At 42.3% G+C, this 12,833-nt stretch overlaps 1 protein-coding gene across 1 annotated transcript in view; it reads right to left on the bottom strand.

The window, feature by feature from the left end:
- PLCE1 (phospholipase C epsilon 1) overlaps positions 1–12,833 on the bottom strand; it is a 335,041-nt gene that overhangs the window by 152,197 nt on the left and 170,011 nt on the right. The window lies entirely within an intron of this gene.

Genomic DNA, 12,833 nt, shown 5'->3' with positions numbered 1-12,833 from the left:
GGAAAATACTATGTGGTATGTGAAGAGGGTAGAGAGAAGGCAGTCGTTCTATTTTGGTCATATTTGAGATGCCTTTTAGACATTAGAATGTAAGCTCTGTGCATGGCGGGGCTCTGTCTTGGTTCTTTGCTATATCCTCAGCACACAAAACAGTGCCTAGAATATAAGATGTACCTTGCTAAAAATCTGTTGAATGATAAAAGCCAAGGCGGGGCATTTAGAAGGCAACTGGATTTATGAATGTTTAAATCTCTTTGGCGAATGTAGATTCTTGGCGAAGCATAAATTTTCCGCCTTGGCTCCTACATGTGCAGTAAAGAGAGAGTGGTGTTTCAGAGCGTTGAATTAAACATCCTAACAGGGTCAGTTAAGGCAGTCCTGGAGAGAGAGACTCAAAATCCCAGTCTCTTTCCCACAGTGCTCAGTGCCATTCAGTGACACGCCTGATGGCAAAGAATATGGGATCTTGAGAAGCTGCTGGAGTGTTTCTCTGAGCCATGTTAACTGTTTCCAGTTAAAAATAAATACGTCTCATGTATGTCAAAATCATATTTGTCTGTTTGCTAATTTCCCCTGGACGCATTCTTATTTTTATCAGTCCAGGGACTGAAGTAGTAACTTGATGCTTACTTTCAACAGAATAAAACAGGCCTCCAATGAATCTATGGCTTTGGCAGTTCTCTTTCTAGAATGGCTAAATACTAAAGGCATGATGTGAGCCTTAAGCAGGGTAAATAAGAATAAAAATATCCTGTCATAGTAATAAAATAGTTTGAATATTGAAGATTTCAAAACCAAGTCTTCTAGGACCAAACAATTAAAAAAAATACAGAAAGAAAGAAGGAAGGAAAGAGCAAATAGGCCATAAGCAAGCCATCACACTTAATGTTTATTGTTCATTTATCTATTTAGACAATTTTCAACTATTACACTATCTCCAAAGACTGGAATCATTTCCCCCCTATTTGTTTTGGGATACAGCTTTATTCTTCTCTTTGAAAAACCTGTGCTCCTGAAGGTCTAGAATTGTGATTCTCAACCATTGGAGGCATCAGTAATATATAGTGGAGCTTTTTAAAAATACAGATCCCCAGGCCCACCATGGATTCATACAGCCAGAATCTCCTGTGGACTAGCTCCAGGCATGTGTGAATTTAACAAATATTCAGATGTCCATTGCTTTCATTCTGCTGATCAGCGAAAGCTGATCAGGAAATCACGTTTGATGTTTAAAGCATGAACTCAGGCGTGGAGGGGCTGATTCACAAGATACTGAGCAGGTCCTCTCCAAAGCCTTCTCCTGCTGCCCCAAATCAGAGCACAACTAGAGAACAGCCCCCCCAAAAAATCCACAAAATAACTGTACTCCCAGCCTTTCAAGCAGTACAGGTGGAACTAAAGATTTTGAATTTCAAAAGCCATCCCTGTTGGGAGTATAAGTTTCATGCAAAATTGAAATACAGAAAAAGAGGAGGAAAAAGATTTGCAGGTGTGGTGTGGTCAAGGAAGGAGGATAAAGAAACAAAGGAAAAAAAACATTTTTTTTTGGCTGCACTGTACAGCATGTGCAATCAAACCCATACTCCCTGCATCGGGAGCCTGGAGTCTTAACCACTGGATGGGGCAAGTCCCTAAAGCAAAATTTTAATTTTATTCTCTTTTTGGCAGCCTACATTCTCAAGTACCCAGTACCTAAGGAGATTTCAAAGCCGAAAGGAAACTTTAAAAGCCAAAGACCTTGAATCCCATTTCTGCCTGGCACTGGGAAATGACAGTTTATTCTTTTATTCTTCTAGGACAATGTTCTCAGACATCTTGCAATACCACTGTCCTACCCATTTCCAGCTCCACAGTCTGCCAATTCAAAGGAGATGCCACATTTTCAATATCATGGAGCCAACAAGGAGGTCAACAGTATTATACATGTTGAAATAATAAAGAATATTTGAATACTATTGGCGAAGCAAATGGTTTAATTCAGAATAAAAGAGCAAGGTGAGGAAAAAGGGCTCTTATGGCTTCTGATTCAGTGGCGCCAGGTTAATGAATCAAGAATATTGGCTTCAGACCACCTGAGTTCAAACACTAACTCTGAAACCATGGGTCATTTACTTAGCCTCTCTGTGCTTCCATTTTATCATCTGTTACGTGAGGGGATAATAATAATAAGTGGGATCTATTATCGTGAGTTATTGTGAAAATGCAGCTATTTTAGTTTTGTTTGTAACTGACATTGAGCCCAGGACTGTGTCTTGGGTCCGCACTAAGTGCTTTACCCACGTCATCTCTCTGACTTATATCAACCATGTGAAGTAGGTACTATTAATATCCCCATCGAAAGATGAGGGATTAGGTACTTGGCTTGAGGTTCCACAGTGGGAAATGATGGATTAGAACCCAGGCACCGTAGATAGGGAAACCTAGGATACTTTGGAAGACAACCATAAGCCAATGATTCCTCAAGAAAGCTATCAAAACTCCCCAAAGCAGGCTTGCTTCTATAAAGGCATAAATAAATATTCCACGCCATTAGGTGAAAGACAAATGTCACCACCTGTGTCTACTGGTTTGAGTAAGTGCTACAATAATCCTAGCGTGACCTCATAGGGTCAGACTCTCTCCTGCCTGATATAGGGAGGAGCCAGAGATCTAAGCCTGATATCTACTTAAAGAAGGTGTCTTTCCCCCCTCCTTGACTTTCCTTTGGTTATAAAATGGCAGCCTATTTAATCCTTGGGGCAGAGCCCCTGTGCCTTCCTGCTTGCATCTCTCACAAGTGTCCTATATTCATAAATCAGTTGGACATGATCGAAGCGACTTAGCATGCACGTATTTCTTTAGTCCAGAAACTTCTGAACTAAAATTTCTGTTCCCTGGGGAATGTGGCATGAAATTTCCAGGGAAATGAATACCATTTCTGCTCTCAGAGGTATGCCTCTAGGGAGAAGTGCTTTCCCAAGGAAAACTCTAGTTTTCCAAAGAAAGCTGAAATTTCCCTTACCCTGAGAGAGCTTTATTACTTACCTCATGAGTATTCCAATATGAGGGAAAATAGTTTGTACAGCAGTCCTGAGCAGAGGATTTGTTTGGCTTTCTGAATGAAAGAGTATGAGTATGGGGGACAGGAAGCTTTGATAGGAAACTTTCCTAACAAGGCTGAATGTACAAATTCAAAACCAATATTTTTTTCTAAAATATTTCAAGTGAAGGAACAATTTGGTCACTGTTTTTGGTTTAGTCACTAAGACATGTTCAATTCTTTGCAACCCCATTGACTGTACCTCTCCAGGCCCTCTGTGCATGGAATTACCCAAGCAAGAATACTGGAGTGGTTGCCATTTCCTCCTCCAGTGGACCTTCCTGACCCGAGCCAGGGATCGAATCCTGGTCTCATGCATTACAGGTGGTCTTGTGCATTGCAGGCAAATTCTTTACCAACTGAACCACAGGGAAGTTCCCATTGGTCATGATGATATGTTATGCTTTTTTCTTACTATGCTAAAATGGTCTTTCCTGGGCTATGAACAGAGAGACTTGGATGTTGGAATTTGTCAAACTGATCATGATCCCTTAAAGATTAAATTCTTTGCAGCTGAAGATGGAAAAGCTCTATACAGTCAGCAAAAACAAGACCAGGAGCTGACTGTGGCTCAGATCATGAACTCCTTATTGGCAAACTCAGACTTAAATTCAAGAAAGTAGGGAAAACCACTAGGCCATTCAGGTATGACCTAAATCAAATCCCTTACAATTATACAGTGGAAGTGACAAATAAATTCAAGGGATTAGATCTGATAGACAGAGTCCCTGAAGAACTATGGATGGACGTTCCTAACATTATACAAGACGGGGTGATCAAAACCATCCCCAAGAAAAAAATGCAAAAAGGAAAAATGGTTGTCTGAGGAGGCCTTACAAATAGCTGAGAAATGGGGAGAAATGAAAGACAAAGGATAAAAGGAAAGATATACCTGCCAGGAGCCAGCGTGAGGAATCCCACCCATGACAAGGTCATGTGGCAGAGATCTGATGCCCAAGGCGAGTTAGATCTCAGGGTGTCCCCCTGGTATTTCCTGAGCATGTACTCCCAAAACCAAAAATCTGCTGGCCTTTGTACTCTGCTTTTCCACTCTTTTGACACACTCTGGAAAAAGTCAACTCAGGGCTTTAGCCTTCTGCATTTGAAAGGGATGTTTTAGTTAAACCCCCTCTGATAACTCTCTAACTTGCCTAACAGGTTCCCCCAGACCTCTTACAGCTTATGAATTGCTTGCAGCCCCCCAACTGCGAGAGGCACAAAGCTTAAAGCATCTTAAAGATACAGAGCCTTTTCTAAAGAGCTAAAAATCATATTGGTGATGGGTTTTCACTGTTGACTCAATGACTGCCGTCAGGCCTCCATATTCTTTATCTTTTAGGCACTTGGGAGGATGTTAATCAATGTAAATGGGATATGGAAAAAGATATATAGTAGTTTTGATGTTAGCGACACTAGACTTTTGAGTTAATTACTTTTCTTTTGTTATAAATCACTGTACTCCTTTTACTTGTTATAAATTGCTGTATCTTTTGCTATGTAAGAATGTAACTTTATTTAGTGCTTTCTGAAACTCCAATCCTTTGGTCACATGATGGAAAGAGCCGACTCGTTGGAAAAGATCCTGATGCTGGGTGAGATCCTGATGCTGGGTCAGACTTTAAGAAGAACAACACAAATAAGTCTTCTAGTTGACAAACCCTTATCAGAAAAAAGGCTGTAAAATGTTAATTGGCCCTTTTGGCCAGAAGATGATGTAAATTACCTAAGACTTGTGTATACAGCTAGGTATGCAGAGAGAAAAGCGTGGTTTTGATAAGAGCCTGGGCTGCTAACACTGCATAATTTTGTATTACCCATTGATCTCTATGTACAATCAAAAAGGTATAAAAGGCCTTTCTAGACAATAGAGGCCAGGCCAGTCATTGGAAGGACTGGTTTCCCCCGTGTCTTCTCTTTACTCTAATTTCTGGCTGAATTCCCATCTGGGGCGTGGAGGCTCACCATGTCTACTTACTTGTCCTGGCTTCTAAGATCCGTAAGAGAGAGAGCCCAAGGCAGGTCACTCTCCGATATTCAAACGGATGCCGGTGGCCTAACGTAGATGGTGCAAGCTCCTTGTCTGGAACTTTTTTGGCTTTCCACGTAAACCAAGTTATTCAGCCTCTTTTCTCCACTTAATTTTCCTACTACACTATTTATTCCTAATCTAATCTTATATTAATAAATAAATAAGTTTTTTCCCTCAACAACACCATCCCCACTTCGAATTCCCTGGATCCACCGGGGCTGGACCCCGGCATATACCCATTTGAATGCAGAGTTCCAAAGAATAGCAAGGAGAGATAAGAAAGGCTTCCTCAGTGATCAATGCAAAGAAATAGAGGAAAGCAATGGAATGGGAAAGACTAGAGATCCCTTTAAGAAAATTAGATACCAAGGGAATGTTTCATGCATAAAATGGGCTCAATAAAGGACAGAAATGGTATGGACTTAACAGAAGCACAAGATATTGAGAAGAGGTGGCAAGAATACATAGAAGAACTATACAAAAAAGATCTTCATGACCCAGATAACCACAGTGGTGTGATCACTCACCTAGAGCCAGACCTCCTGGAGTGCAAAGTCAAGTGGGCTTTAGGAAGCATCACTACAAACAAAGCAAGTGGAGGTAATGGAATTCCAGCTGAGCTATTTCAAATCCTTAAAGATGATGCTGTAAAAGTGCTGCACTCAATACACCACTAATTTGGCAAACTCAGCAGTGGTCACAGAACTGGAAAAGTCAGTTTTCTTTCCAGTCCCAAAGAAAGGCAATGCCAAAGAATATTCAAACTACTGCACAACTGCACTCATCTCACATACTAGCAAAGTAATGCTCAAAATACTTCAAATGAGGCTCCAACAGTATATGAACCAAGAATTCCAGATGCTCAAGCTGGATTAAATGCCAACATCTGCTGGATCATTGAAAAAGCAAGAGAATTCCAGAAAAACATCTACTTCTACTTCATTGGCTACACTAAATCCTTTGACTGTGTGGATCACAACAAACTGTAGAAAATTCTTAGAGACGGGAATAACAGACCACCTTACCTGCCTCCAGAGAAACCTGTATGCAGGTCAAGAAGCAACAATTAGAACCAGACATGGAACAACAGACTGGTTCAAAATTGGGAAAGGAGTACATCAAGGCTGAATATTGTCACCCTGCTTATTTAACTTATATGCAGAGTACATCATATGAAATGCTGGGCTGGATGAAGCACAAGCTGGAATCAAGATTGCCGGGAGAAATTTCAATAACCTCAGATATGCAAATAATGCAACCCTTATGGCAGAAAGCAAAGAGGAACTAAAGAGCCTCTTGAAGGTGAAAGAGGAGAGTGTAAAAGCTGGCTTAAAACTCAACATTCAAAAACAAAGATCATGGCATCTGGTCCCATCAGTTCATGGCAAATAGATGGGGAAACAGTGGAAACAGTGACAGACTTTATTTTCTTGGGCTCCAAAATCACTGCAGATGGTGACTGCAGCCATGAAATTAAAAGACACTTGTTCCTTGGAAGAAAAGCTATGACCGACCTAGAGAACATATTAAAAAGCAGACTCATTACTTTCCTGACAAAAGTCCATATAGTCAAAGCTATAGTTTTTCTTGTAGTCATGTATGGATATGAGAGTTGGACCACAAAGAAGGCTGAACATTGAAGAATTAATGCCTTTAAACTGTAGTGTTGGAGAAGACTCTTGAGAGTCCCTTGAACTACAAGGAGATCAAACCAGTCAATCCTAAAGGAAACCAACCCTGACTATTCATTGGAAGGTCTGATGCTGAAGCTGAAACTCCAATCCTTTGGCCACATGATGGAAAGAGCCGACTCATTGGAAAAGAGCCTGATGCTGGGTGAGACTGAAGGCAGGAGGTGAAGGAGACGACAGAGGACAAGATGGATGTATGGCATCACTGACTCAATGGACATAGTTTGAGCCAACTCCAGGAGATGGTGAAGGACAGGGAAGCATGGCGTGCTGCAGTCCATGGGGTTGCAAATAGTCAGACATGACTGAGCAACGGAACAGCAAGGAGATTCTGGCTGAAAGGACTCAGGCCCAAACAGTCTTTCTCTGGTCAGATGGCTTATTTATTCTTATGATCTTTCCTAGAGAGTTAAGCTGCACCTTGGCACTCTTTATAGAGAGGGTGCCCTTTACACTGTTGAACTGACATCTGGTGAAACTAGATGGAAGGGACAGGCAGCACCTGAGTGTCACTCTGGGCTGCCTACATTTGTGTGTCTAGAGAAGCAGGTTGATGATGGCTTAGGCTGACCAAACATGGGAGGGTGAGGGAAAGTCACCTAGGGTAAAGAGCCAGGGAGAATCTCTCCTGAGCCTCCTGGGGTCTCAGTTTAACCGAGGGCTCAGTCTTGGGCTTGCCACCTGCCACCTGCCCTTGGATCAGAGAGAGGCTCTGAGAATGGTCTTGCTAAGACCTACTCGAAAAGAAAAACTGCTCTCTTAGGGCATGGGATGATGAATTCTGACCCCAAAGGCCATCAGTGGGTGGGCAACCAGACAAAAGCAGGCCATACTGAGTAGGCATAAGGTTTGAGAACTAGTGACTCATATACCGCTTTCCCAAACCATGTTCAACCACAGCCCTTCGAAAGAAAAGGGCATGAACTCAAAGCAAGTAAGGATGCTCATCCATCTGTATTTGCCTTTCATCTCTTCTCAAAGGCACGTGATAAAGTATGTCATCTCTTTGGGAAAATTATCTACCAAAAAATGCCTCTCTGTCTCCTTCTCGAAGAGATAAACGGCTCTGGGATTAATTCGAAGAGAAACTAAGAACAGTAAGATCAAAAAGAATGAGGACTAGAAGTAGAGGTGGGAGAAAGGAAGAAAGAGTGAGGAAAAGAAAAATATGATTTGAGACTGTCAGAGCAAGGGACATTGAGGGTGGCCAGGATGTGAGCCTGCTGAGCCTGAGACGAAGGAGAGAGAACACTGGCTTCTCGGAACGTCAGAACAAGAATATGACTACAGAGAGGCGTCTGGGTCAAAAGGGTTCAGCAAGCCCTGCCTTCCAAACCAAGGGGAGCAGGACTGAGCCCACCCCTAGAACCCCCTGGTGGTTCAGATGATAAAGAATCTGCCTGCAATGCAGGGTTTGATCCCTGGGTCGGGAAGATCCTCTGGAGAAGGAAATGGCAACCCACTCCAGTATTCTTGCCTGGAAAATCCCATGGACGGAGGAGGCTGGTGGGCTACAGTACATGGGGTCACAAAAAGTTGGACATGACTAAAATTAGAGATACCAAGGGAACATTTCATGCAAAGATGGGCTCGATAAAGGACAGAAATGATATGGACCTAACAGAAGCAGAAGATATTAAGAAGAGGTGGCACAAATACACAGAAGAACTGTACACAAAAGATCTTCAAGACCAAGATAATCACGATGGTGTGATCACTCACCTAGAGCCAGACCTCCTGGAATGTGAAGTCAAGTGGGCCTTAGAAAGCATCACTACAAACAAAGCTAGTGGAGGTGATGGAATTCCAGTTGAGCTATTTCAAATCCTGAAAGATGATGCTGTGAAAGTGCTGCACTCAATATGCCAACAAATTTGGAAAACTCAGCAATGGCCACAGGACCGGAAAAGGTCAGTTTTCATTCCAATCCCAAAGAAAGGCAATGCCAAAGAATGCTCAAACTACTACACAATTGCGCTCATCTCACACGCTAGTAAAGTAATGCTCAAAATTCTCCAAGCCAGGCTTCAGCAGTACATGAACCGTGAACTTCCAGATGTTCAAGCTGGTTTTAGAAAAGGCAGAGGAACCAGAGATCAAATTGCTAACATCCGCTGGATCATGGAAAAAGCAAGAGAGTTCCAGAAAAACATCTATTTCTGCTTTATTGACTATGCCAAAGCCTTTGACTGCGTGGATCACAATAAACTCAGATATGCAGATGACACCACCCTTATGGCAGAAAGTGAAGGGGAACTAAAAAGCCTCTTGATGAAAGTGAAAGTGGAGAGTGACAAAGTTGGCTTAAAGCTCAACATTCAGAAAACGAAGATCATGGCATCTGGTCCCATCACTTCATGGCAAATAGATGGGGAAACAGTGGAAACAGTGTCAGACTTTATTTTTGGGGGCTCCAAAATCACTGCAGATGGTGACTACAGCCATGAAATTAAAAGACGCTTACTCTTGGGAAGAAAAGTTATGACCAACCTAGATAGCATATTCAAAAGCAGAGACATTACTTTGCCAACAAAGGTCCGTCTAGTCAAGGCTGTGGTTTTTCCAGTGGTCATGTATGGATGTGAGAGTTGGACTGTGAAGAAAGCTGAGCACTGAAGAATTGATGCTTTTGAACTGTGGTGTTGGAGAAGACTCTTGAGAGTCCCTTGGACTACAAGGAGATCCAACCAGTCCATTCTGAAGGAGATCAGCCCTGGGATTTCTTTGGAAGGACTGATGCTGAAGCTGAAACTCCAATACTTTGGCCACCTCATGCGAAGAGTTGACTCATTGGAAAAGACTTTGATGCTGGGAGTCCCCTCCTGCTGGGGGCAGGAGGAGAAGGAGACGTCAGAGGATGGATGACAGAGGATGGAGACGACAGTGATGGCTGGATGGCATCACTGACTCGATGGATGTGAGTCTGAGTGAACTCTGGGAGTTGGTGATGGACAGGGAGGCCTGACGTGCTGCGATTCATGGGGTCGCAAAGAGTCGGACACGACTGACTGACTGAATTCAACTGAACTGAGGGACTAACACTTTTTACTTTTCACTAGGACCCCCTAGACTACCATTGGCTTGGGGGCTGGCCTCTTGTGCCTGCTTCTGCTTACTTACAAGGATAAAGAAAAGTCACTGGCAAGTACTAGTCTTGACATCAGGCAGGAGAAGGGGAAATGGGGAGAAATTTTGCTTCCAAGCCACAGTCTAAATTGATTTTAAATGATTTATCTCCTGGCCTTCCTTAACGTAAGCCAAACCCCTTTCAGTTATTTCATGACTGTACTTGGAGTTGCATTTTCACCATATTTTTCCTAAGAATTAGTTATGCAACACTGCCTGAAAGGCATCAGGGATGGTCTTCCCTTTCCCCAACATTATAGTTAAGTTCTTATGTAAAGAGTTGTTAGGATTTGGGAAACTTCTAGCTCATGATCACATTCTCCTGACAATTAGGAGCAAGCTGCCTCAGACCATGAGGCTTTCCTGCTCATGACAAGAACTGGTCGTATTGTATTCTTGCCCAGAATGGCCTCCTCCCCTTTCCTGAGATGGTCCCCCTCTATCCCAACCACCCCTCAAGGCCTGGCCGCAAACACCAGCGTGAAGCAGAGTCTGATCGCCCACCTGGATACTTCAGCTCCCACCATCTGTGTCACTCACACTGCACATACTTTCTGCCTTTTTTGGTATAGATTTGTGCCCCTGCCTGACTACAGTCTAAGACTGGTAGCTTCTGGCAGCCACAGACTGTTACTCACTTTCCTTGGTGCTTTTCCACTATGGTCTCCTGCTTCTGGGAAGCGCAGAAAACACGTCAACTGAAAGACTGACTGTGGGAACAGATGCATTTGCCTTTCTCCTAAGTGACTAGCAATGAAGCAAGTATTCTCTCTCTTGTCTTTGAGATTCTCCCATGTTCAAGAAAAATATATCTTACTTCCATTGAGGAAAGTGCACTTATTTTGTATATCCAATTCTGAAAGAACCAAAGCATGGGATAATAACGTTGTAAATTTTCATCATACATTGTTGTTCAGTCGCTAAGTTGCATCTGACTCTCTGAGATCCCATGGACTGCAGCCCACCAGGCTTCCTTGTCCTTTACTAACTCCTGGAGTTTGCTCAAATTTATGTCCATTGAGTCGGTGATGCTAATTTCTTATTTAAAAGAGATGTTTGACACACCAGTATAAAAAAGAGAAGGTTATAGGATAGTAGGTGCTCAATAAATAAATCTTGAGTGAGTGAATGAATGAATGAATGGTAATAGGAAATTGGATAAAAATAGAAATGGTAGGAGAAGTAGAAAAATAGTAGACGCACAAGAAGTTAAAGGAGACGTTGGGCTAATTAAACTCTAAGTCAGAAATGCTTATTTTACTACAAACTTTAACTTGGTAATTCAACAAGTAGAGAGGCAAGGCAATTGGTTGAGAAGAAAACATACTTTAGAGACAGATATCTGGATCCTGACATCACTCAGCCACTGTGTGACCTTGGACAAGTGACTCAACCTCTCTGAGCTTCACTATTTTTTTTAAAAAATCTTTTAATTTTGAAGTAATTTTAGATTTATAGGAAAGTTACAAAAATACAGAGAGTTCCTGTACATAGCTCACCCAACTTCTTCCAGTGTTGGCATCTTTCATAAACCATAGTCCCATTATCACAACAAGGAAGTTAACATTGATACATTCATACAAATTAAACTACACGCATTATTAGAATTTCACCAGTTCCCCATCAATATCCTTCTAGTCCAGGATGTAATAGGACCCCAAACTATATTTAGTTGAGCACAAAATTCCTGGTCTCCTCTAGTTTTTTTTTTTTTTTTTTTTACTTTACAATTCTGTATTAGTTTTGCCATACATTGACATGGATCCACCACGGGTGTTGACAATTATCGTTCATGACCCTGACATGTTTAAAGAGTAGAATGTCCTTCAATTTGGGATTGTCTGATTTTTTTTCTCATGTTTTGGTTCAAAGCCCAGGCTCTGAGACCTGACTCTGTGGGTTTCAATGTCGCTGTTGCTACCTACCACCTATGTGACCTTTTGAAAAGAATTCCATCTCCTCGTGTCTGTTTCCCCTTTGGTAAAATGGGGTTAATGACAAGAATCTGTCTCCCAAGGTTGGTTGCGAGGAACAAATAAGTGGCACATGTTAAATAATTAGCATGACAGTGCTAGATGACTGCTAGCAATTCCTATGAATCACGGCTCTCCCTTTGAGGAATGATGCTCAGGGCATCTCTGGAACACAGAACTGTTTGCGCTTAGCCTCTAACACTCTCTTCATCCACTGGGCCTCACTGTCCTGATACAACCATCACCAGGGTCATGATTGACAGGCTATGGAGGCTGCAAGATGAGCTGCTATGGTTGGAAAGTGTTTAAGTAACAAAGGCTGATTGATCCTTTGCCAACCAGAGATATATGAGACCTAGGATATTCTCTTAGCATTTAGGTAGTTTATTAAATGACGAGGAAACTACTGTATTTGTGGAATTCAACCAACCAACAACCACCAAACACACAGACTGAAATTCTGTGTTTTAATATTCAAGACAAGGAAATGAAGTCTAAAAGAAATAAAATCTAGAACAGAAAGCTCTGGGTGTGGGGTTAGGCTATGGAGTGAAATTATTCTTTAAGTCCAAGAGTGCAGCATCCCCTGACCCTAGCACTTCACAGAGACCTGCCTCTCTATCCTGTCCTTCATCCTTGGTCCAAGGTCACAGGGTGTCCAGCCATTGGCTCTTTTGCTCCCAGCAAGCTCCTAGACCTCTTACAATACCCCCCTTCTAGGTGTTCCCAGACTCTGGTCACACCTGTCCTTTTTAGAGGTTGCTTCTGGCAAGGTCTCGGAGGCCTTGGAGGGACTTTCTGGCGCTGAGAAATTGATGGTATACAGAGGTCAGGAATGAGGCCATTCATTGTCCTTCAAGAACATGTTCCTCCTAGCTCTTCTGACCCAGGTGTATTAGTGTTTAATTTCTGCGGGGGAGAACTGACAATAGAAG

Source organism: Oryx dammah, unplaced genomic scaffold (assembly GCF_014754425.2).
Source record: "Oryx dammah isolate SB20612 unplaced genomic scaffold, SCBI_Odam_1.1 HiC_scaffold_14, whole genome shotgun sequence".
Taxonomy (NCBI): Eukaryota; Metazoa; Chordata; class Mammalia; order Artiodactyla; family Bovidae; genus Oryx; species Oryx dammah.
This window is presented reverse-complemented; position numbering and strand designations above follow the sequence as displayed.